This window comes from Balaenoptera borealis (genome assembly GCF_965194805.1).
Source record: "Balaenoptera borealis genome assembly, contig: HAP1_SCAFFOLD_1120, whole genome shotgun sequence".
Lineage (NCBI taxonomy): Eukaryota > Metazoa > Chordata > Mammalia > Artiodactyla > Balaenopteridae > Balaenoptera > Balaenoptera borealis.
This window is the reverse complement of record NW_028123093.1, coordinates 86,998-110,297: the sequence shown is the minus strand read 5'-3', so window position 1 is coordinate 110,297 and position 23,300 is coordinate 86,998. Positions and strand designations below refer to the sequence as shown.

The 23,300-nt window shown below is 40.0% G+C and overlaps 1 long non-coding RNA gene across 2 annotated transcripts; it reads right to left on the bottom strand.

Annotated features, from left to right (window-relative positions):
- Positions 1-1,490: 1,490 nt before the first annotated feature.
- On the bottom strand, positions 1,491-18,263 carry LOC309621888. 2 transcript variants are annotated; one of them, XR_014240311.1, is made up of 3 exons: positions 18,153-18,263; positions 5,941-6,028; positions 1,491-1,912 (listed from the first exon to the last, which is right to left on the bottom strand). It is a non-coding gene; the product is annotated as an uncharacterized lncRNA (long non-coding RNA). The 2 variants fall into 2 exon arrangements; XR_014240312.1 differs by lacking the exon at positions 18,153-18,263 and having other exon boundaries at positions 5,941-6,072.
- Between the last annotated feature and the right edge of the window lie 5,037 nt (positions 18,264-23,300).

Here is a 23,300-nt window from a genome sequence, read left to right as displayed (position 1 = left end):
CTTTGGGCATTCCCTACCCCAGGACAGTTTTTGAGGGCATGAGTCACTTACAGCCCTGCAGTCCTTGTGACTATTAGTGACCATTAGCAGTGGATTTAAAGCTGCTGTTTGAGGAAACGGCCTTAGGGTGGCAGCATTTCTACGTTGCCAAATCTGCTTGCTAGGGAAACAGAACCTTGCTGCAAGTTGTGCTTTTAGGTTGCAGATTAGAGTGGAATGTGCCAGGACAAAACCCCATAAGTTTTAGCCTCCTTAATTCTTGTGTCTGTCTTTAAGTTTTAATTTTTATCACAGCAAATATGATTGAAAAATGTCTTTTGTTCTAGGTGTACAGAATCTTGTTCATGTACACATATACATATATGTATACATCTTTGCCTCCTTTTCCATGTAGGTTATTACAAAGTGTTGAGTAGACCACTCTTGGTATTCCATAGGTCTTTGGGGATGATATATTTTATATGTATTAGTATATGTTTGTTAACCCAAATATCCTAATTTATCCATTCCTCACACCTTTTCATCGGCTTAACCATAAGTTTGTTTTCTCAATCTGAGATTGTCTTTCTCTATGGATATATGTTCATTTTTATGAATTTTTAGATAGCATAAGTGATATCATAGGACATTTGTCTTTCGCATTCTGACTTACTTCACGTTGTGTGATTATCTCTAGGCTCATCTGTGGTGCTGCATATGCCATTCTTTTATTTTTTTTCACGACTAATATTCCATTCTGTACATGTACCACTTCTTCTTTGTCCATTCATTTGTTTATGGAGCTTTTTTTTGCTTCCATGTCTTGGCTATTTCAATATTGCTGCAGTGCATGTTTGCCTGTCTGTGCCTTTCCGATTCTGGTCTTCTTAGGGTATAGGCCCATTAGGGGATCGGCCGCATCATATGGTAGCTCAATTTTTACCTTTTAAACGCAGCTCCATTCTTTTCTCCTGATTAGCTGTTACTACTTTACATCCAACCAACAGCATAGTGGGTATGCCTTTCTCCTCCAACCCGTCAGCATTCATTGTTTGTAGACTTTGTACGGATGGCATTTTGAATATTGGGTGGCGAAATCTTTTTGTAGTTTGGATTTGCATCCATCCAATAATTCCTGATATTGAGCTTTTATCCATGTTCTTCTTTTTTTAAAACAACAGAGTGAGTAACACTTACCTCTTCAAACTGTCTTCTTGAGAAATTTTCCGTGTTGTGAACTTTTTTGGCCATTACCTACCCCAGGACATTTTTTGAGGACACGTGTCATTTACAGCCCTACAATTACTGTGAATCTCAAGTGACCGTTAGCCCTGTGTTTAAAGCTGCTATTGTGGGAGATGGCCACAAGGCGGCAGCATTTCTCCATTCCCAAATCTGGTTACTAGGGCAGCAGAGCCTTCCTGAAAGTCGTGTTCCTAGGTTGTAAATTAGAATGGGATATGCCAGGGAAAGCCCCAATAACTTTATGTCTCATTAATTGTCGTTCGTGGTTTTAATTTTTTAAATTGGGGTAATGAGTAGAATAGTGTTTGTTCTGGGTGTACACAATCAGGTTCAATTGAACATTATATATATCTATTCATGTACAGATCCTCTTCCCATGTAAATTACTATTATTTTTTTGGTAAATTTTATTTATTTATTTTTGGCTGAGTTGGATCTTCGTTGCTGCATGTGGGCTTTCTCCAGTTGCGGTGAGCGGGGGCTACTCTCCGTTGCGGTGCACGGGCTTCTCACTGCAGTGTCTTCTCTTGTTGCGGAGTACGGGCTCTAGGCGTGCGGGCTTCAGTAGTTGTGGTGCATGGGCTCAGTAGTTATGGCTCGTGGGCTCCAGAGCGTAGGATCATTAGTTGTGGTGCACGAGCTTAGTTGCTCTGCAGCATGTGGGATCTTCCCGAACCAGGGATCGAACCTGTGTCCCCTGCATTGGCAGGCGGATTTTAACCACGGTGCCACCAGGCAAGCCCCCGTGTAAATTATTACAGAGCGTTCAGTAGACCTCCCTTGGTATATGGTCGGTCTTTTTGATACATGTGTTTAATATGTATTTGTATACGTATGGTAACCCTAATCTTAATGTATCCATTCCTCCCACCTTTCCTTTTAGATAACCATAGTTTGTTTTCTAAGTCTGTGAGAGTCTTTCTCTGTGGAAATATGTTCATACGTGTCAGTTGTTAGGTAACAGCTAGGAGTGATATCCCAGGTTATTTGTCGTCTGCTTTCCGACTTACCTCATGTTCTGTGATTATCTCTAGGCTCATCTATGGTGCTGCAAAGAGCAGTGTTTCATCCTTTTCCATGGTGAATATTCCATTGTGTACATGGACCACTTCTTCTTTGTGCATTCATCTGTTGATGGACATTTTGGTTACTTCCAAGTCTTGGCTATGGTAAATATTGATGCAGTGCAGGATTGCCAGCCTGTGTCTTTTGGATTCTGGTCTTCTCAGGGGTTAAGCCCAGCTGTGGGCCTACTAGATCATATGGCAGTTCAATTTTTACCTTTCAACGCACCTCCATTCTGTTCTCACTACTGGCTGTTAGCAGTTTACATCCCACCAGCAACTAGAGGGTACACAGATCTCTAAAACCCCTTCAGCATTTATTGTTTGTAGACTTTTTACTGATGGCATTTTGAGTAGTTGGGTGGTGATACCTTTTTGTAGTTTGGATCTGCATGCGTCTAATAATTCCCGATATAGAGCTTTTATCTACGTCCGTTTTCTTTCTTTTTTTAAAAAGTGAAACAGAGAAACTTAGCTCTTCAAATTGTTTCCTTGAAAAATGTGCCATGTTCTGTGAATTCCTGTGGCCATTACCTGCACCAGGACATTTTTTGAGGGCAGGTGTCGTTTACAGCCCTGTAGTAATTGTGACTATCACATGACCATTAGTTCTGCGTTTAAAGCTGCTGTCGCAGGGAACGGCCACAAGGGGGCAGCATTTCTATATTCCCAACTCTGGTTACTAGGGCAACAGAGCCTTCCTGGAAGTCCTGTTTGTAGGTTGTAGAGTGGAATGTGCCAGGACAAACCCCCCAAAACTATGTCTACTTATTTGTTGTTGGTATTCTCAGTTTAATTTTCATTTTTCTCAGAGCAAATTTGATTGCAATGTTGTGTTTGTTCTAGGTGTACAGAGTCTCTTTCATTGATTCATATATCTTTTCATGTTTGGATCCTGTTCCATATAGGTTATTACAGAATGTTGTATAGACCTCTCTTGGTATTCGGTATGTCTGATGATTATATATTTTATAAGTATTAGCATATGTCTGTTAAACCCAATATCCTCCGTTATACATTCCTCACAGCTTTCCATTTGGTTAACCACAAGCTTGTTATTTGAACGCGTGAGTGTCCTTCTCTGTGGAAATAGGTTCATTCCTATCAATTTTTAGGTAACACCTATACGTGATATCATAGGATATGTGTCTCTCGCTCTCTGACTTACTTCAAGTTGTGTGATTATCTGTAGCCTCATCTATGGTGCTGCAAACGGCATTGTTTCATTCTTTTCTGTGTCTAATATTGCATTGTGTACATGGACCACTTTTTCTTCCATTCATCTGATGATGGACATTTTTGTTGCGTCCATGTCTTGGCTATTGTAAATACTGCTGCAATACACGATTTTCCATCCTGTGTCTTTTTGATTCTGGCTTTCACAGGTGACAGGTCCAATAGTGGACCTTCCGGATCATATGGTGACTCAATTTTTACCTTTAAACGCACTGCCATTCTGTTCCTATTATTGGCTGTTACCAGTTTACATCCCACATAGACCGAGAGGTTACGCTATTCTCCACAACTTCTTCAACATCTATTGTTTGTTGACTTTTTGCTGATGGTCATTCTGACTAGTGTGAGGTGATACCTTTGTGTAGATTGGATTTGCATGCGTCTAATAATTCCTGATGTTTTGCGTTTATCAATGTCCTTTTCATTTTTTTTTACGATTCAGCTAAACTTACAACTTCAAATTGCCTTCTTGAAAAATTTGGCGTGTTTGGATTTCTTTGGCCATTCCCTACCCCAGGACAGTTTTTGAGGGCATGAGTCATTTACAGCCCTGCAGTCCTTGTGAATATGAATGACCATTAGCAGTGGATTGAAAGCTGCTGTTTGAGGAAACGGCCTTAGGGTGGCAGCATTTCTACGTTGCCAACTCTGCTTGCTAGGGAAACAGAACCTTGCTGCAAGTTGTGCTTTTTGGTTGCAGATTAGAGTGGAATGTGCCAGGACAAACCCCCATAAGTTTTAGCCTCCTTAATTCTTGTTTGTGTCCTTAAGTTTTAATTTTTATCAGAGCAAATTTGATTGAAATATGTCTTTTGTTCTAGGTGTACAGAATCTTGTTCATGAACACATATACATATATCTATTGATCTTTGTGTCCTTTTCCATGTAGGTTATTACAAATTGTTGAGTAGACCACTCTTGGTATTCCATAGGACTCTGGGGATGATATATTTTATATGTATTAGTATATGTTTGTTAACCCCAATATCCTAATTTATCCATTCCTCACACCTTTTCATTGGCTTAACCACAAGTTTGTCTTCTCAATCTGAGATTGTCTGTCTCTATGGGTATATGTTCATTTTTATGAATTTTCAGATACCATAAGTGATATCGTAGGACCTTTGTCTTTCGCATTCTGACTTACTTCACGTTGTGTGATTATCTCTAGGCTCAGCTGTGGTGCTGCATATGCCATTCTTTTATTATTTTTTGCAACTAATATTCCATTCTGTACATGTACCACTTCTTCTTTGTCCAGTCATCTGTTTATGGACCCCTTTTTTTTGCTTCCATGTTTTGGCTATTTCAGTATTGCTGCCGTGCATGTTTGCCTGTCTGTGCCTTTCCGATTCTGGTCTTCTTAGGGTATAGGCCCATTAGGGGATCGGCCGCATCATAAGGTAGCTCAATTTTTACCTTTTAAACGCAGCTCCATTCTGTTCTCATGATTAGCTGTTACCACTTTACATCCAACCATCAGCATAGTGGGTATGCATTTCTCCACCAACCCGTCAGCATTCATTGTTCGTAGACTTTTTACGGATGGCATTTTGAATATTGGGTGGTGAAATCTTTTTGTAGTTTGGATTTGCATCCAACCAATAATTCCTGATATTGAGCTTCTATCCATGTTCTTCTTTTTTTAAAACAACAGAGTGAGTAACACTTACCTCTTCAAACTGTTTTCTTGAACAATTTTCCGTGTTGTGAACTTTTATGACCATTACCTACCCCAGGACATTTTTTGAGGACACGTGTCATTTATGGCCCTACAATTACTGTGACTCTCAAGTGACCGTTAGCCCTGTGTTTAAAGCTGCTATTGTGGGAAACGTCCACAAGGCGGCAGCATATCTCCATTCCCAAATCTGGTTACTAGGGCAGCAGAGCCTTCCTGAAAGTCGTGTTCCCAGGTTGTAAATTAGAATGGGATATACCAGGGAAAGCCCCAATAACTTTATGTCTCATTAATTGTCGTTCGTGGTTTTAATTTTTTAAATGGGGGTAATGAGTAGAATAGTGTTTGTTCTGGGTGTACACAATCAGGTTGAATTGAACATTATATATATCTATTCATGTACAGAGCCTCTTCCCATGTAAATTACTATTATTTTTTTAATAAACTTTATTTATTTATTTATTTATTTTTGGCTGAGTTGGATCTTCGTTGCTGCATGTGGGCTTTCTCCAGTTGCGGTGAGCGGGGGCTACTCTCCGTTGCGGTGCACGGGCTTCTCACTGCAGTGGCTTCTTTTGTTGTGGAGCACGGGCTCTAGGCGTGTGGGCTTCAGTAGTTGTGGTTCATGGGCTCAGTAGTTATGGCTCATGGGCTCCAGAGCGTAGGCTCATTAGTTGTGGTGCACGAGCTTAGTTGCTCTGCAGCATGTGGGATCTTCCCAACCAGGGATCGAACCTGTGTCCCCTGCATTGGCAGGCGGATTCTTAACCACGGTGCCACCAGGCAAGCCCCCGTGTAAATTATTACAGAGCATTCAGTAGACCTCCCTTGGTATATGGTCAGTCTTTTTGATACATGTGTTTAATATGTATTTGTATACGTATGGTAACCCTAATCTTAATGTATCCATTCCTCCCACCTTTCCTTTTAGATAACCGTAGTTTGTTTTCTAAGTCTGTGAGAGTCTTTCTCTGTGGAAATATGTTCATACGTGTCAGTTGTAAGGTAACAGCTAGGAGTGATATCCCAGGTTATTTGTTGTCTGCTTTCCGACTTACCTCATGTTCTGTGATTATCTCTAGGCTCATCTATGGTGCTGCAAAGAGCAGTGTTTCATCCTTTTCCATGGCGAATATTCCATTGTGTACATGGACCACTTCTTCTTTGTGCATTCATCTGTTGATGGACATTTTGGTTACTTTCAAGTCTTGGCTATTGTAAATACTGCTGCAATACACGATTTTCCATCCTTTGTCTTTTTGATTCTGGCTTTCACAGGTGACAGGTCCAATAGTGGACCTTCCGGATCATATGGTGACTCAATTTTTACCTTTAAACGCACTGCCATTCTGTTCCTATTATATGGTTGTTACCAGTTTACATCCCACTTAGACGGAGAGGTTACACTATTCTCCACAACTTCTTCAACATCTGTCGTTTGTTGAGTTTTTGCTGATGGTCATTCTGACTAGTGTGAGGTGATACCTTTGTGTAGATTGGATTTGCATGCGTCTAGTAATTCCTGATGTTTTGTGTTTATCAATGTCCTTTTCATTTTTTTTTTACGATTCAGCTAAACTTACAACTTCAAATTGCCTTCTTGAAAAATTTGGCGTGTTTGGATTTCTTTGGGCATTCCCTACCCCAGGACAGTTTTTGAGGGCATGAGACATTTACAGCCCTGCAGTCCTTGTGAATATTAGTGACCATTAGCAGTGGATTTAAAGCTGCTGTTTGAGGAAACGGCCTTAGGGTGGCAGCATTTCTACGTTGTCAACTCTGCTTGCTAGGGAAACAGAACCTTGCTGCAAGTTGTGCTTTTAGGTTGCAGATTAGAGTGGAATGTGCCAGGACAAACCCCCATAAGTTTTAGCCTCCTTAATTCTTGTTTGTGTCCTTAAGTTTTAATTTTTATCAGAGCAAATTTGATTGAAATATGTCTTTTGTTCTAGGTGTACAGAATCTTGTTCATGAACACATATACATATATCTATTTATCTTTGTGTTCTTTTCCATGTAGGTTATTACAAAGTGTTGAGTAGACCACTCTTGGTATTCCATAGGTCTTTGGGGATGATATATTTTATATGTATTAGTATATGTTTGTTAACCCCAATATCCTAATTTATCCATTCCTCACACCTTTTTATTGGCTTGACCATAAGTTTGTCTTCTCAATCTGAGATTGTCTTTCTCTATGGATATATGTTCATTTTTATGAATTTTCAGATACCATAAGTGGTATCATAGGATATTTGTCTTTCGCATTCTGACTTACTTCACGTTGTGTGATTATCTCTAGGCTCATCTGTGGTGCTGCATATGCCATTCTTTTATTATTTTTCACAACTAATATTCCATTCTGTACATGTACCACTTCGTCTTTGTCCATTCATTTGTTTATGGACCTTGTTTTTGCTTCCATGTCTTGGCTATTTCAGTATTGTTGCAGTGCCTGTTTGCCTGTCTGTGACTTTCCGATTGTGGTCTTCTTAGGGTATAGGCCCACTTAGGGGTTCGGCCGCATCATATGGTAGCTCAATTTTTACCTTTTAAAGCAGCTCCATTCAGTTCTCATTAGTGCTGTTACCACTTTACATCCCACCAGCAGCTAGAAGGTACACAGTTCCCTAAAACCTCTTCAGCATTTATAGTTCGTAGACTTTTTGCTGATGGTCATTTGACTGGTGTGAGCTGAATCCTTTGTGGACGTTGGATTTGCATGCGGCTAATAATTCCTTATACTGAGCTTTAGGCATGTCCTTTTTTTTTCTTTTCCTTTTTTTTTAAAGAGTGAGTACAACTTCCGTCTTCATATTAACTTCGTGAAAAATTTGTCATGTGTTGAATTTTCTTGCCTATTCCCTACCCCTGGACATTTTTTGAGGGCATGTGTCATTTACAACCCTGCAGTCCTTGTGACTATTAAATGACCATTAGCACTGGGTTTAAAGCTGCTGTTGTGGAAAACAGCCACAAGGCGGCAGCATTATTACGTTCTCAACTCTTGTTACTAGGGCAACAGAGTCTTTTTGGAGGTAGTGTTCCGAGGTTGTAAATTAGAGTGGAATGTGCTGGGACAAGCCCCCAGAAGTTTATGTCTCCTTACTTATGTTTGTTTTTAAAATTTAATTTCTATTTCTTTTTGCAGTAAATTTGATTAGAGTGTTGTGATTGTCTGGCTGTACAGAATCTGCTCAATGATTCATACATATGTCTGTTCATCTTCGGATCCTGTTACCATGTATGTTATTACAGAACGTTGAGTAGACCTCCCTTGGTATTTGGTAGGTGTTTTGTCATTATATATTTTATATGGATTGGTGATTCTATAATGCATATAGTTTATATGTTATATGTTTATATACACTTAACATACATTAGTATATGTATGTTAGCCCCATAATCCTAATTTATCCATCCTCCCACCTTTCATTTTGGTTAACCATTAGTTTGTTTTATAAGTCTGTGAGTGTCTTTTTCTGTGGAAATATGTTCATTGGTAGCAATCTGAGGATAATGTGTATAAATGATATCATAGGATATTTGTCATTCCCTTTTGACTTACTTAACGTAATATGATTATTTCTAGGCTCATGTGTAGTCCTGAAAACGGCATTGTTCATTTTTTTTCCGAACCTACTCTTCCATTTGGTACGTATACCACTTCTTCTTTGTCCATTTATCTGTTGATGGACATTTTGTTTGCTTGCATGGCTTGGCTATTGTAAATATTTCTGCAGTGCATGTTTGCCTGTGTGTGCCTTTCCGATTCTGGTCTTCTTAGGGTATAGGCCTATTAGGGGATCGGCCGCATCATATGGTAGCTCAATTTTTACCTTTTAAACGCAGCTCCATTCTGTTCTCATGATTAGCTGTTACCAGTTTACATCCAACCAACAGCATAGTGGGTATGCATTTCTCCACCAACCCGTCAGCATTCATTGTTTGTAGACTTTTTACGGATGGCATTTTGAATATTGGGTGGCGAAATGTTTTTGTAGTTTGGATTTGCGTCCAACCAATAATTCCTGACATTGAGCTTTTATTTATGTTCTTCTTTTTTTTTAAATAACAGAGTGAGTAACACTTACCTCTTCAAACAGTTTTCTTGAAAAATTTTCCGTATTATGAACTTTCTTGGCCATTACCTACCCCAGGACATTTTTGAGGAATCGTGTCATTTATGGCCCTACAATTACTGTGAATCTCAAGTGACCGTTAGCCCTGTGTTTAAAGCTGCTATTGTGGGAAACGGCCACAAGGCGGCAGCATTTCTCCATTCCCAAATCTGGTTACTAGGGCAGCAGAGCCTTCCTGAAAGTCGTGTTCCTAGGTTGTAAATTAGAATGGGATATGCCAGGGAAAACCCCAATAACTTTATGTCTCATTAATTCTTGTTCGTGGTTATAATTTTTTAAATGGGGGTAATGAGTAGAGTAGTGTTTGTTCTGGGTGTGCACAATCAGGATCAATTGAACATTATATATATCTATTCATGTAGAGAGCCTCTTCCCATGTAAATTACTATTATTTTTTTTTATAAATTTATTTTATTTATTTATTTATTTTTGGCTGAGTTGGATCTTCGTTGCTGCATGTGGGCTTTCTCCAGTTGCAGTGAGTGGGGGCTACTCTCCATTGCGGTGCACGGGCTTCTCACTGCAGTGGCTTCTCTTGTTGCGGAGCATGGGCTGTAGGCGTGTGGGCTTCAGTAGTTGTGGTGCATGGGCTCCGGAGCGTAGGCTCATTAGTTGTGGTGCACGAGCTTAGTTGCTCTGCAGCATGTGGGATCTTCCCGAACCAGGGATCGAACCTGTGTCCTCTGCATTGGCAGGCGGATTCTTAACCACGGTGCCACCAGGCAAGCCCCTGTGTAAATTATTACAGAGCGTTCAGTAGACCTCCCTTGGTATATGGTCAGTCTTTTTGATACATGTGTTTAATATGTATTTGTATACGTATGGTAACCCTAATCTTAATGTATCCATTCCTCCCACCTTTCCTTTTAGATAACCATAGTTTGTTTTCTAAGTCTGTGAGAGTCTTTCTCTGTGGAAATATGTTCATACGTGTCAGTTGTTAGGTAACAGCTAGGAGTGATATCACAGGTTATTTGTCGTCTGCTTTCCGACTTACCTCATGTTCTGTGATTATCTCTAGGCTCATCTATGGTGCTGCAAAGAGCAGTGTTTCATCCTTTTCCATGGTGAATATTCCATTGTGTACATGGACCACTTCTTCTTTGTGCATTCATCTGTTGATGGACATTTTGGTTACTTCCAAGTCTTGGCTATGGTAAATATTGATGCAGTGCAGGATTGCCAGCCTGTGTCTTTTGGATTCTGGTCTTCTCAGGGGTTAAGCCCAGCTGTGGGCCTACTAGATCATATGGCAGTTCAATTTTTACCTTTCAACGCACCTCCATTCTGTTCTCACTACTGGCTGTTAGCAGTTTACATCCCACCAGCAACTAGAGGGTACACAGATCTCTAAAACCCCTTCAGCATTTATTGTTTGTAGACTTTTTACTGATGGCATTTTGAGTAGTTGGGTGGTGATACCTTTTTGTAGTTTGGATCTGCATGCGTCTAATAATTCCCGATATAGAGCTTTTATCTACGTCCGTTTTCTTTCTTTTTTTAAAAAGTGAAACAGAGGAACTTAGCTCTTCAAATTGTTTCCTTGAAAAATGTGCCATGTTCTGTGAATTCCTGTGGCCATTACCTGCACCAGGACATTTTTTGAGGGCAGGTGTCGTTTACAGCCCTGTAGTAATTGTGACTATCACATGACCATTAGTTCTGCGTTTAAAGCTGCTGTCGCAGGGAACGGCCACAAGGGGGCAGCATTTCTATATTCCCCACTCTGGTTACTAGGGCAACAGAGCCTTCCTGGAAGTCCTGTTTGTAGGTTGTAGAGTAGAGTGGAATGTGCCAGGACAAACCCCCAAAACCTATGTCTACTTATTTGTTGTTGGTATTCTCAGTTTAATTTTCATTTTTCTCAGAGCAAATTTGATTGCAATGTTGTGTTTGTTCTAGGTGTACAGAGTCTCTTTCATTGATTCATATATCTTTTCATGTTTGGATCCTGTTCCATATAGGTTATTACAGAATGTTGTATAGACCTCTCTTGGTATTCGGTATGTCTGATGATTATATATTTTATAAGTATTAGCATATGTCTGTTAAACCCAATATCCTCCGTTATACATTCCTCACAGCTTTCCATTTGGTTAACCACAAGCTTGTTATTTGAACGCGTGAGTGTCCTTCTCTGTGGAAATAGGTTCATTCCTATCAATTTTTAGGTAACACCTATACGTGATATCATAGGATATGTGTCTCTCGCTCTCTGACTTACTTCAAGTTGTGTGATTATCTGTAGCCTCATCTATGGTGCTGCAAACGGCATTGTTTCATTCTTTTCTGTGTCTAATATTGCATTGTGTACATGGACCACTTTTTCTTCCATTCATCTGATGATGGACATTTTTGTTGCGTCCATGTCTTGGCTATTGTAAATACTGCTGCAATACACGATTTTCCATCCTGTGTCTTTTTGATTCTGGCTTTCACAGGTGACAGGTCCAATAGTGGACCTTCCGGATCATATGGTGACTCAATTTTTACCTTTAAACGCACTGCCATTCTGTTCCTATTATTGGCTGTTACCAGTTTACATCCCACATAGACCGAGAGGTTACGCTATTCTCCACAACTTCTTCAACATCTATTGTTTGTTGACTTTTTGCTGATGGTCATTCTGACTAGTGTGAGGTGATACCTTTGTGTAGATTGGATTTGCATGCGTCTAATAATTCCTGATGTTTTGCGTTTATCAATGTCCTTTTCATTTTTTTTTACGATTCAGCTAAACTTACAACTTCAAATTGCCTTCCTGAAAAATTTGCCGCATTTGGATTTTTTTGGCCATTCCCTACCCCAGGACAGTTTTTGAGGGCATGAGTCATTTACAGCCCTGCAGTCCTTGTGAATATGAATGACCATTAGCAGTGGATTGAAAGCTGCTGTTTGAGGAAACGGCCTTAGGGTGGCAGCATTTCTACGTTGCCAACTCTGCTTGCTAGGGAAACAGAACCTTGCTGCAAGTTGTGCTTTTTGGTTGCAGATTAGAGTGGAATGTGCCAGGACAAACCCCCATAAGTTTTAGCCTCCTTAATTCTTGTTTGTGTCCTTAAGTTTTAATTTTTATCAGAGCAAATTTGATTGAAATATGTCTTTTGTTCTAGGTGTACAGAATCTTGTTCATGAACACATATACATATATCTATTGATCTTTGTGTCCTTTTCCATGTAGGTTATTACAAATTGTTGAGTAGACCACTCTTGGTATTCCATAGGACTCTGGGGATGATATATTTTATATGTATTAGTATATGTTTGTTAACCCCAATATCCTAATTTATCCATTCCTCACACCTTTTCATTGGCTTAACCACAAGTTTGTCTTCTCAATCTGAGATTGTCTGTCTCTATGGGTATATGTTCATTTTTATGAATTTTCAGATACCATAAGTGATATCATAGGACCTTTGTCTTTCGCATTCTGACTTACTTCACGTTGTGTGATTATCTCTAGGCTCAGCTGTGGTGCTGCATATGCCATTCTTTTATTATTTTTTGCAACTAATATTCCATTCTGTACATGTACCACTTCTTCTTTGTCCAGTCATCTGTTTATGGACCCCTTTTTTTTGCTTCCATGTTTTGGCTATTTCAGTATTGCTGCCGTGCATGTTTGCCTGTCTGTGCCTTTCCGATTCTGGTCTTCTTAGGGTATAGGCCCATTAGGGGATCGGCCGCATCATAAGGTAGCTCAATTTTTACCTTTTAAACGCAGCTCCATTCTGTTCTCATGATTAGCTGTTACCACTTTACATCCAACCAACAGCATAGTGGGTATGCATTTCTCCACCAACCCGTCAGCATTCATTGTTTGTAGACTTTTTACGGATGGCATTTTGAATATTGGGTGGCGAAATGTTTTTGTAGTTTGGATTTGCGTCCAACCAATAATTCCTGACATTGAGCTTTTATTTATGTTCTTCTTTTTTTTTAAATAACAGAGTGAGTAACACTTACCTCTTCAAACAGTTTTCTTGAAAAATTTTCCGTATTATGAACTTTCTTGGCCATTACCTACCCCAGGACATTTTTGAGGAATCGTGTCATTTATGGCCCTACAATTACTGTGAATCTCAAGTGACCGTTAGCCCTGTGTTTAAAGCTGCTATTGTGGGAAACGGCCACAAGGCGGCAGCATTTCTCCATTCCCAAATCTGGTTACTAGGGCAGCAGAGCCTTCCTGAAAGTCGTGTTCCTAGGTTGTAAATTAGAATGGGATATGCCAGGGAAAACCCCAATAACTTTATGTCTCATTAATTCTTGTTCGTGGTTATAATTTTTTAAATGGGGGTAATGAGTAGAGTAGTGTTTGTTCTGGGTGTGCACAATCAGGATCAATTGAACATTATATATATCTATTCATGTAGAGAGCCTCTTCCCATGTAAATTACTATTATTTTTTTTTTTATAAATTTATTTTATTTATTTATTTATTTTTGGCTGAGTTGGATCTTCGTTGCTGCATGTGGGCTTTCTCCAGTTGCAGTGAGTGGGGGCTACTCTCCGTTGCGGTGCACGGGCTTCTCACTGCAGTGGCTTCTCTTGTTGCGGAGCATGGGCTGTAGGCGTGCGGGCTTCAGTAGTTGTGGTGCATGGGCTCCGGAGCGTAGGCTCATTAGTTGTGGTGCACGAGCTTAGTTGCTCTGCAGCATGTGGGATCTTCCCGAACCAGGGATCGAACCTGTGTCCTCTGCATTGGCAGGCGGATTCTTAACCACGGTGCCACCAGGCAAGCCCCTGTGTAAATTATTACAGAGCGTTCAGTAGACCTCCCTTGGTATATGGTCAGTCTTTTTGATACATGTGTTTAATATGTATTTGTATACGTATGGTAACCCTAATCTTAATGTATCCATTCCTCCCACCTTTCCTTTTAGATAACCATAGTTTGTTTTCTAAGTCTGTGAGAGTGTTTCTCTGTGGAAATATGTTCATACGTGTCAGTTGTTAGGTAACAGCTAGGAGTGATATCCCAGGTTATTTGTCGTCTGCTTTCCGACTTACCTCATGTTCTGTGATTATCTCTAGGCTCATCTATGGTGCTGCAAAGAGCAGTGTTTCATCCTTTTCCATGGTGAATATTCCATTGTGTACATGGACCACTTCTTCTTTGTGCATTCATCTGTTGATGGACATTTTGGTTACTTCCAAGTCTTGGCTATGGTAAATATTGATGCAGTGCAGGATTGCCAGCCTGTGTCTTTTGGATTCTGGTCTTCTCAGGGGTTAAGCCCAGCTGTGGGCCTACTAGATCATATGGCAGTTCAATTTTTACCTTTCAACGCACCTCCGTTCTGTTCTCACTACTGGCTGTTAGCAGTTTACATCCCACCAGCAACTAGAGGGTACACAGATCTCTAAAACCCCTTCAGCATTTATTGTTTGTAGACTTTTTACTGATGGCATTTTGAGTAGTTGGGTGGTGATACCTTTTTGTAGTTTGGATCTGCATGCGTCTAATAATTCCCGATATAGAGCTTTTATCTACGTCCGTTTTCTTTCTTTTTTTTAAAAGTGAAACAGAGAAACTTAGCTCTTCAAATTGTTTCCTTGAAAAATGTGCCATGTTCTGTGAATTCCTGTGGCCATTACCTGCACCAGGACATTTTTTGAGGGCAGGTGTCGTTTACAGCCCTGTAGTAATTGTGACTATCACATGACCATTAGTTCTGCGTTTAAAGCTGCTGTCGCAGGGAACGGCCACAAGGGGGCAGCATTTCTATATTCCCAACTCTGGTTACTAGGGCAACAGAGCCTTCCTGGAAGTCCTGTTTGTAGGTTGTAGAGTAGAGTGGAATGTGCCAGGACAAACCCCCAAAAACTATGTCTACTTATTTGTTGTTGGTATTCTCAGTTTAATTTTCATTTTTCTCAGAGCAAATTTGATTGCAATGTTGTGTTTGTTCTAGGTGTACAGAGTCTCTTTCATTGATTCATATATCTTTTCATGTTTGGATCCTGTTCCATATAGGTTATTACAGAATGTTGTATAGACCTCTCTTGGTATTCGGTATGTCTGATGATTATATATTTTATAAGTATTAGCATATGTCTGTTAAACCCAATATCCTCCGTTATACATTCCTCACAGCTTTCCATTTGGTTAACCACAAGCTTGTTATTTGAACGCGTGAGTGTCCTTCTCTGTGGAAATAGGTTCATTCCTATCAATTTTTAGGTAACACCTATACGTGATATCATAGGATATGTGTCTCTCGCTCTCTGACTTACTTCAAGTTGTGTGATTATCTGTAGCCTCATCTATGGTGCTGCAAACGGCATTGTTTCATTCTTTTCTGTGTCTAATATTGCATTGTGTACATGGACCACTTTTTCTTCCATTCATCTGATGATGGACATTTTTGTTGCGTCCATGTCTTGGCTATTGTAAATACTGCTGCAATACACGATTTTCCATCCTGTGTCTTTTTGATTCTGGCTTTCACAGGTGACAGGTCCAATAGTGGACCTTCCGGATCATATGGTGACTCAATTTTTACCTTTAAACGCACTGCCATTCTGTTCCTATTATTGGCTGTTACCAGTTTACATCCCACATAGACCGAGAGGTTACGCTATTCTCCACAACTTCTTCAACATCTATTGTTTGTTGACTTTTTGCTGATGGTCATTCTGACTAGTGTGAGGTGATACCTTTGTGTAGATTGGATTTGCATGCGTCTAATAATTCCTGATGTTTTGCGTTTATCAATGTCCTTTTCATTTTTTTTTACGATTCAGCTAAACTTACAACTTCAAATTGCCTTCCTGAAAAATTTGCCGCATTTGGATTTTTTTGGCCATTCCCTACCCCAGGACAGTTTTTGAGGGCATGAGTCATTTACAGCCCTGCAGTCCCTGTGAATATGAATGACCATTAGCAGTGGATTGAAAGCTGCTGTTTGAGGAAACGGCCTTAGGGTGGCAGCATTTCTACGTTGCCAACTCTGCTTGCTAGGGAAACAGAACCTTGCTGCAAGTTGTGCTTTTTGGTTGCAGATTAGAGTGGAATGTGCCAGGACAAACCCCCATAAGTTTTAGCCTCCTTAATTCTTGTTTGTGTCCTTAAGTTTTAATTTTTATCAGAGCAAATTTGATTGAAATATGTCTTTTGTTCTAGGTGTACAGAATCTTGTTCATGAACACATATACATATATCTATTGATCTTTGTGTCCTTTTCCATGTAGGTTATTACAAATTGTTGAGTAGACCACTCTTGGTATTCCATAGGACTCTGGGGATGATATATTTTATATGTATTAGTATATGTTTGTTAACCCCAATATCCTAATTTATCCATTCCTCACACCTTTTCATTGGCTTAACCACAAGTTTGTCTTCTCAATCTGAGATTGTCTGTCTCTATGGGTATATGTTCATTTTTATGAATTTTCAGATACCATAAGTGATATCATAGGACCTTTGTCTTTCGCATTGACTTACTTCACGTTGTGTGATTATCTCTAGGCTCAGCTGTGGTGCTGCATATGCCATTCTTTTATTATTTTTTGCAACTAATATTCCATTCTGTACATGTACCACTTCTTCTTTGTCCAGTCATCTGTTTATGGACCTTTTTTTTGCTTCCATGTTTTGGCTATTTCAATATTGCTGCCGTGCATGTTTGCCTGTCTGTGCCTTTCCGATTCTGGTCTTCTTAGGGTATAGGCCCATTAGGGGATCGGCCGCATCATATGGTAGCTCAATTTTTACCTTTTAAACGCAGCTCCATTCTGTTCTCATGATTAGCTGTTACCACTTTACATCCAACCATCAGCATAGTGGGTATGCATTTCTCCACCAACCCGTCAGCATTCATTGTTCGTAGACTTTTTCCGGATGGCATTTTGAATATTGGGTGGTGAAATCTTTTTGTAGTTTGGATTTGCATCCAACCAATAATTCCTGATATTGAGCTTCTATCCATGTTCTTCTTTTTTTAAAACAACAGAGTAACACTTACCTCTTCAAACTGTTTTCTTGAAAAATTTTCCGTATTGTGAACTTTTTTGGCCATTACCTACCCCAGGACATTTTTTGAGGACACGTGTCATTTATGGCCCTACAATTACTGTGAATCTCAAGTGACCGTTAGCCCTGTGTTTAAAGGTGCTATTGTGGGAAACGGCCACAAGGCGGCAGCATTTCTCCTTTCCCAAATCTGGTTACTAGGGCAGCAGAGCCTTCCTGAAAGTCGTGTTCCCAGGTTGTAAATTAGAATGGGACATGCCAGGGAAAACCCCAATAAGTTTATGTCTGATTAATTGTTGTTCGTGGTTTTAATTTTTTAAATTGGGTTAATGAGTAGAATAGTGTTTGTTCTGGGTGTACACAATCAGGTTGAATTGAACATTATATATATCTATTCATGTACAGAGCCTCTTCCCATGTAAATTACTATTATTTTTTTAATAAATTTTATTTATTTATTTATTTATTTTTGGCTGAGTTGGATCTTCGTTGCTGCATGTGGGCTTTCTCCAGTTGCGGTGAGCGGGGGCTACTCTCCGTTGCGGTGAACGGGCTTCTCACTGCAGTGGCTTCTCTTGTTGTGGAGCATGGGCGCTAGGCGTGTGGGCTTCAGTAGTTGTGGTGCATGGGCTCAGTAGTTATGGCTCATGGGCTCCGGAGCATAGGCTCATTAGTTGTGGTGCACGAGCTTAGTTGCTCTGCAGCATGTGGGATCTTCCCGAACCAGGGATCGAACCTGTGTCCCCTGCATTGGCAGGCGGATTCTTAACCACGGTGCCACCAGGCAGGCCCCCGAGTAAATTATTACAGAGCGTTCAGTAGACCTCCCTTGGTATATGGTCGGTCTTTTTGATACATGTGTTTAATATGTATTTGTATACGTATGGTAACCCTAATCTTAATGTATCCATTCCTCCCACCTTTCCTTTTAGATAACCATAGTTTGTTTTCTAAGTCTGTGAGAGTGTTTCTCTGTGGAAATATGTTCATACGTGTCAGTTGTTAGGTAACAGCTAGGAGTGATATCACGGGTTATTTGTCGTCTGCTTTCCGACTTACCTCATGTTCTGTGATTATCTCTAGGCTCATCTATGGTGCTGCAAAGAGCAGTGTTTCATCCTTTTCCATGGCGAATATTCCATTGTGTACATGGACCACTTCTTCTTTGTGCATTCATCTGTTGATGGACATTTTGGTTACTTCCAAGTCTTTTCTATGGTAAATATTGATGCAGTGCAGGATTGCGAGCCTGTGTCTTTTGGATTCTGGTCTTCTCAGGGGTTAGGCCCAGCAGTGGGCCTACTAGATCATATGGTAGTTCAATTTGTACCTTTCAACGCACCTCCATTCTGTTCTCGCTACTGGCTGTTACCAGTTTACATCCCACCAGCAACTAGAGGGTACACAGATCTCTAAAACCCCTTCAGCATTTATTGTTTGTAGAATTTTTACTGATGGCATTTTGAGTGTTGGGTGGTGATACCTTATTGTAGTTTGGATTTGCATGCGTCTAATAATTCCCGATATTGAGTTTTTATCTACGTCCGTTTTCTTTTCTTTTTTTTAAAGTGAAACAGAGAAACTTATCTCTTCAAATTGTTTCCTTGAAAAATGTGCCATGTTCTGTGAATTCCTGTGGCCATTACCTGCACCAGGACATTTTTTGAGGGCGGGTGTCGTTTACAGCCCTGTAGTAATTGTGACTATCACATGACCATTAGTTCTGCGTTTAAAGCTGCTGTTGCAGGAAACGGCCACAAGGGGGCAGCATTTCTGTATTCGCAACTCTGGTTACTAGGGCAACAGAGCCTTCCTGGAAGTCCTGTTTGTAGGTTGTAAAGTAGAGTGGAATGTGCCAGGACAAACCCCCCAAAACTATGTCTACTTATTTGTTGTTGGTATTCTCAGTTTAATTTTCATTTTTCTCAGAGCAAATTTGATTGCAATGTTGTATTTGTTCTAGGTGTACAGAATGTCTTTCATTGATTCATATATCTTTTCATGTTTGGATCCTGTTCCATATAGGTTATTACAGAATGTTGTGTAGACCTGTCTTGGTATTTGGTATGTCTGATGATTATATATTTTATAAATATTAGCATATGTCTGTTAAACCCAATATCCTCCATTATACATTCCTCACACCTTTCCATTTGGTTAACCACAAGCTTATTATCTGAACACGTGAGTGTCCTTCTCTGTGGAAATAGGTTCATTCCTATCAATTTTTAGGTAACACCTATACGTGATATCATAGGATATGTGTCTCTCGCTCTCTGACTTACTTCAAGTTGTGTGATTATCTGTAGCCTCATCTATGGTGCTGCAAACGGCATTGTTTCATTCTTTTCTGTGTCTAATATTGCATTGTGTACATGGACCACTTTTTCTTCCATTCATCTGATGATGGACATTTTTGTTGCGTCCATGTCTTGGCTATTGTAAATACTGCTGCAATACACGATTTTCCATCCTGTGTCTTTTTGATTCTGGCTTTCACAGGTGACAGGTCCAATAGTGGACCTTCCGGATCATATGGTGACTCAATTTTTACCTTTAAACGCACTGCCATTCTGTTCCTATTATTGGCTGTTACCAGTTTACATCCCACATAGACCGAGAGGTTACGCTATTCTCCACAACTTCTTCAACATCTATTGTTTGTTGACTTTTTGCTGATGGTCATTCTGACTAGTGTGAGGTGATACCTTTGTGTAGATTGGATTTGCATGCGTCTAATAATTCCTGATGTTTTGCGTTTATCAATGTCCTTTTCATTTTTTTTTACGATTCAGCTAAACTTACAACTTCAAATTGCCTTCCTGAAAAATTTGCCACATTTGGATTTTTTTGGCCATTCCCTACCCCAGGACAGTTTTTGAGGGCATGAGTCATTTACAGCCCTGCAGTCCTTGTGAATATGAATGACCATTAGCAGTGGATTGAAAGCTGCTGTTTGAGGAAACGGCCTTAGGGTGGCAGCATTTCTACGTTGCCAACTCTGCTTGCTAGGGAAACAGAACCTTGCTGCAAGTTGTGCTTTTTGGTTGCAGATTAGAGTGGAATGTGCCAGGACAAACCCCCATAAGTTTTAGCCTCCTTAATTCTTGTTTGTGTCCTTAAGTTTTAATTTTTATCAGAGCAAATTTGATTGAAATATGTCTTTTGTTCTAGGTGTACAGAATCTTGTTCATGAACACATATACATATATCTATTGATCTTTGTGTCCTTTTCCATGTAGGTTATTACAAATTGTTGAGTAGACCACTCTTGGTATTCCATAGGACTCTGGGGATGATATATTTTATATGTATTAGTATATGTTTGTTAACCCCAATATCCTAATTTATCCATTCCTCACACCTTTTCATTGGCTTAACCACAAGTTTGTCTTCTCAATCTGAGATTGTCTGTCTCTATGGGTATATGTTCATTTTTATGAATTTTCAGATACCATAAGTGATATCGTAGGACCTTTGTCTTTCGCATTCTGACTTACTTCACGTTGTGTGATTATCTCTAGGCTCAGCTGTGGTGCTGCATATGCCATTCTTTTATTATTTTTTGCAACTAATATTCCATTCTGTACATGTACCACTTCTTCTTTGTCCAGTCATCTGTTTATGGACCCCTTTTTTTTGCTTCCATGTTTTGGCTATTTCAGTATTGCTGCCGTGCATGTTTGCCTGTCTGTGCCTTTCCGATTCTGGTCTTCTTAGGGTATAGGCCCATTAGGGGATCGGCCGCATCATAAGGTAGCTCAATTTTTACCTTTTAAACGCAGCTCCATTCTGTTCTCATGATTAGCTGTTACCACTTTACATCCAACCATCAGCATAGTGGGTATGCATTTCTCCACCAACCCGTCAGCATTCATTGTTCGTAGACTTTTTACGGATGGCATTTTGAATATTGGGTGGTGAAATCTTTTTGTAGTTTGGATTTGCATCCAACCAATAATTCCTGATATTGAGCTTCTATCCATGTTCTTCTTTTTTTAAAACAACAGAGTGAGTAACACTTACCTCTTCAAACTGTTTTCTTGAACAATTTTCCGTGTTGTGAACTTTTATGACCATTACCTACCCCAGGACATTTTTTGAGGACACGTGTCATTTATGGCCCTACAATTACTGTGACTCTCAAGTGACCGTTAGCCCTGTGTTTAAAGCTGCTATTGTGGGAAACGTCCACAAGGCGGCAGCATATCTCCATTCCCAAATCTGGTTACTAGGGCAGCAGAGCCTTCCTGAAAGTCGTGTTCCCAGGTTGTAAATTAGAATGGGATATACCAGGGAAAGCCCCAATAACTTTATGTCTCATTAATTGTCGTTCGTGGTTTTAATTTTTTAAATGGGGGTAATGAGTAGAATAGTGTTTGTTCTGGGTGTACACAATCAGGTTGAATTGAACATTATATATATCTATTCATGTACAGAGCCTCTTCCCATGTAAATTACTATTATTTTTTTAATAAACTTTATTTATTTATTTATTTATTTTTGGCTGAGTTGGATCTTCGTTGCTGCATGTGGGCTTTCTCCAGTTGCGGTGAGCGGGGGCTACTCTCCGTTGCGGTGCACGGGCTTCTCACTGCAGTGGCTTCTTTTGTTGTGGAGCACGGGCTCTAGGCGTGTGGGCTTCAGTAGTTGTGGTTCATGGGCTCAGTAGTTATGGCTCATGGGCTCCAGAGCGTAGGCTCATTAGTTGTGGTGCACGAGCTTAGTTGCTCTGCAGCATGTGGGATCTTCCCAACCAGGGATCGAACCTGTGTCCCCTGCATTGGCAGGCGGATTCTTAACCACGGTGCCACCAGGCAAGCCCCCGTGTAAATTATTACAGAGCATTCAGTAGACCTCCCTTGGTATATGGTCAGTCTTTTTGATACATGTGTTTAATATGTATTTGTATACGTATGGTAACCCTAATCTTAATGTATCCATTCCTCCCACCTTTCCTTTTAGATAACCGTAGTTTGTTTTCTAAGTCTGTGAGAGTCTTTCTCTGTGGAAATATGTTCATACGTGTCAGTTGTAAGGTAACAGCTAGGAGTGATATCCCAGGTTATTTGTTGTCTGCTTTCCGACTTACCTCATGTTCTGTGATTATCTCTAGGCTCATCTATGGTGCTGCAAAGAGCAGTGTTTCATCCTTTTCCATGGCGAATATTCCATTGTGTACATGGACCACTTCTTCTTTGTGCATTCATCTGTTGATGGACATTTTGGTTACTTTCAAGTCTTGGCTATTGTAAATACTGCTGCAATACACGATTTTCCATCCTTTGTCTTTTTGATTCTGGCTTTCACAGGTGACAGGTCCAATAGTGGACCTTCCGGATCATATGGTGACTCAATTTTTACCTTTAAACGCACTGCCATTCTGTTCCTATTATATGGTTGTTACCAGTTTACATCCCACTTAGACGGAGAGGTTACACTATTCTCCACAACTTCTTCAACATCTGTCGTTTGTTGAGTTTTTGCTGATGGTCATTCTGACTAGTGTGAGGTGATACCTTTGTGTAGATTGGATTTGCATGCGTCTAGTAATTCCTGATGTTTTGTGTTTATCAATGTCCTTTTCATTTTTTTTTTACGATTCAGCTAAACTTACAACTTCAAATTGCCTTCTTGAAAAATTTGGCGTGTTTGGATTTCTTTGGGCATTCCCTACCCCAGGACAGTTTTTGAGGGCATGAGACATTTACAGCCCTGCAGTCCTTGTGAATATTAGTGACCATTAGCAGTGGATTTAAAGCTGCTGTTTGAGGAAACGGCCTTAGGGTGGCAGCATTTCTACGTTGTCAACTCTGCTTGCTAGGGAAACAGAACCTTGCTGCAAGTTGTGCTTTTAGGTTGCAGATTAGAGTGGAATGTGCCAGGACAAACCCCCATAAGTTTTAGCCTCCTTAATTCTTGTTTGTGTCCTTAAGTTTTAATTTTTATCAGAGCAAATTTGATTGAAATAT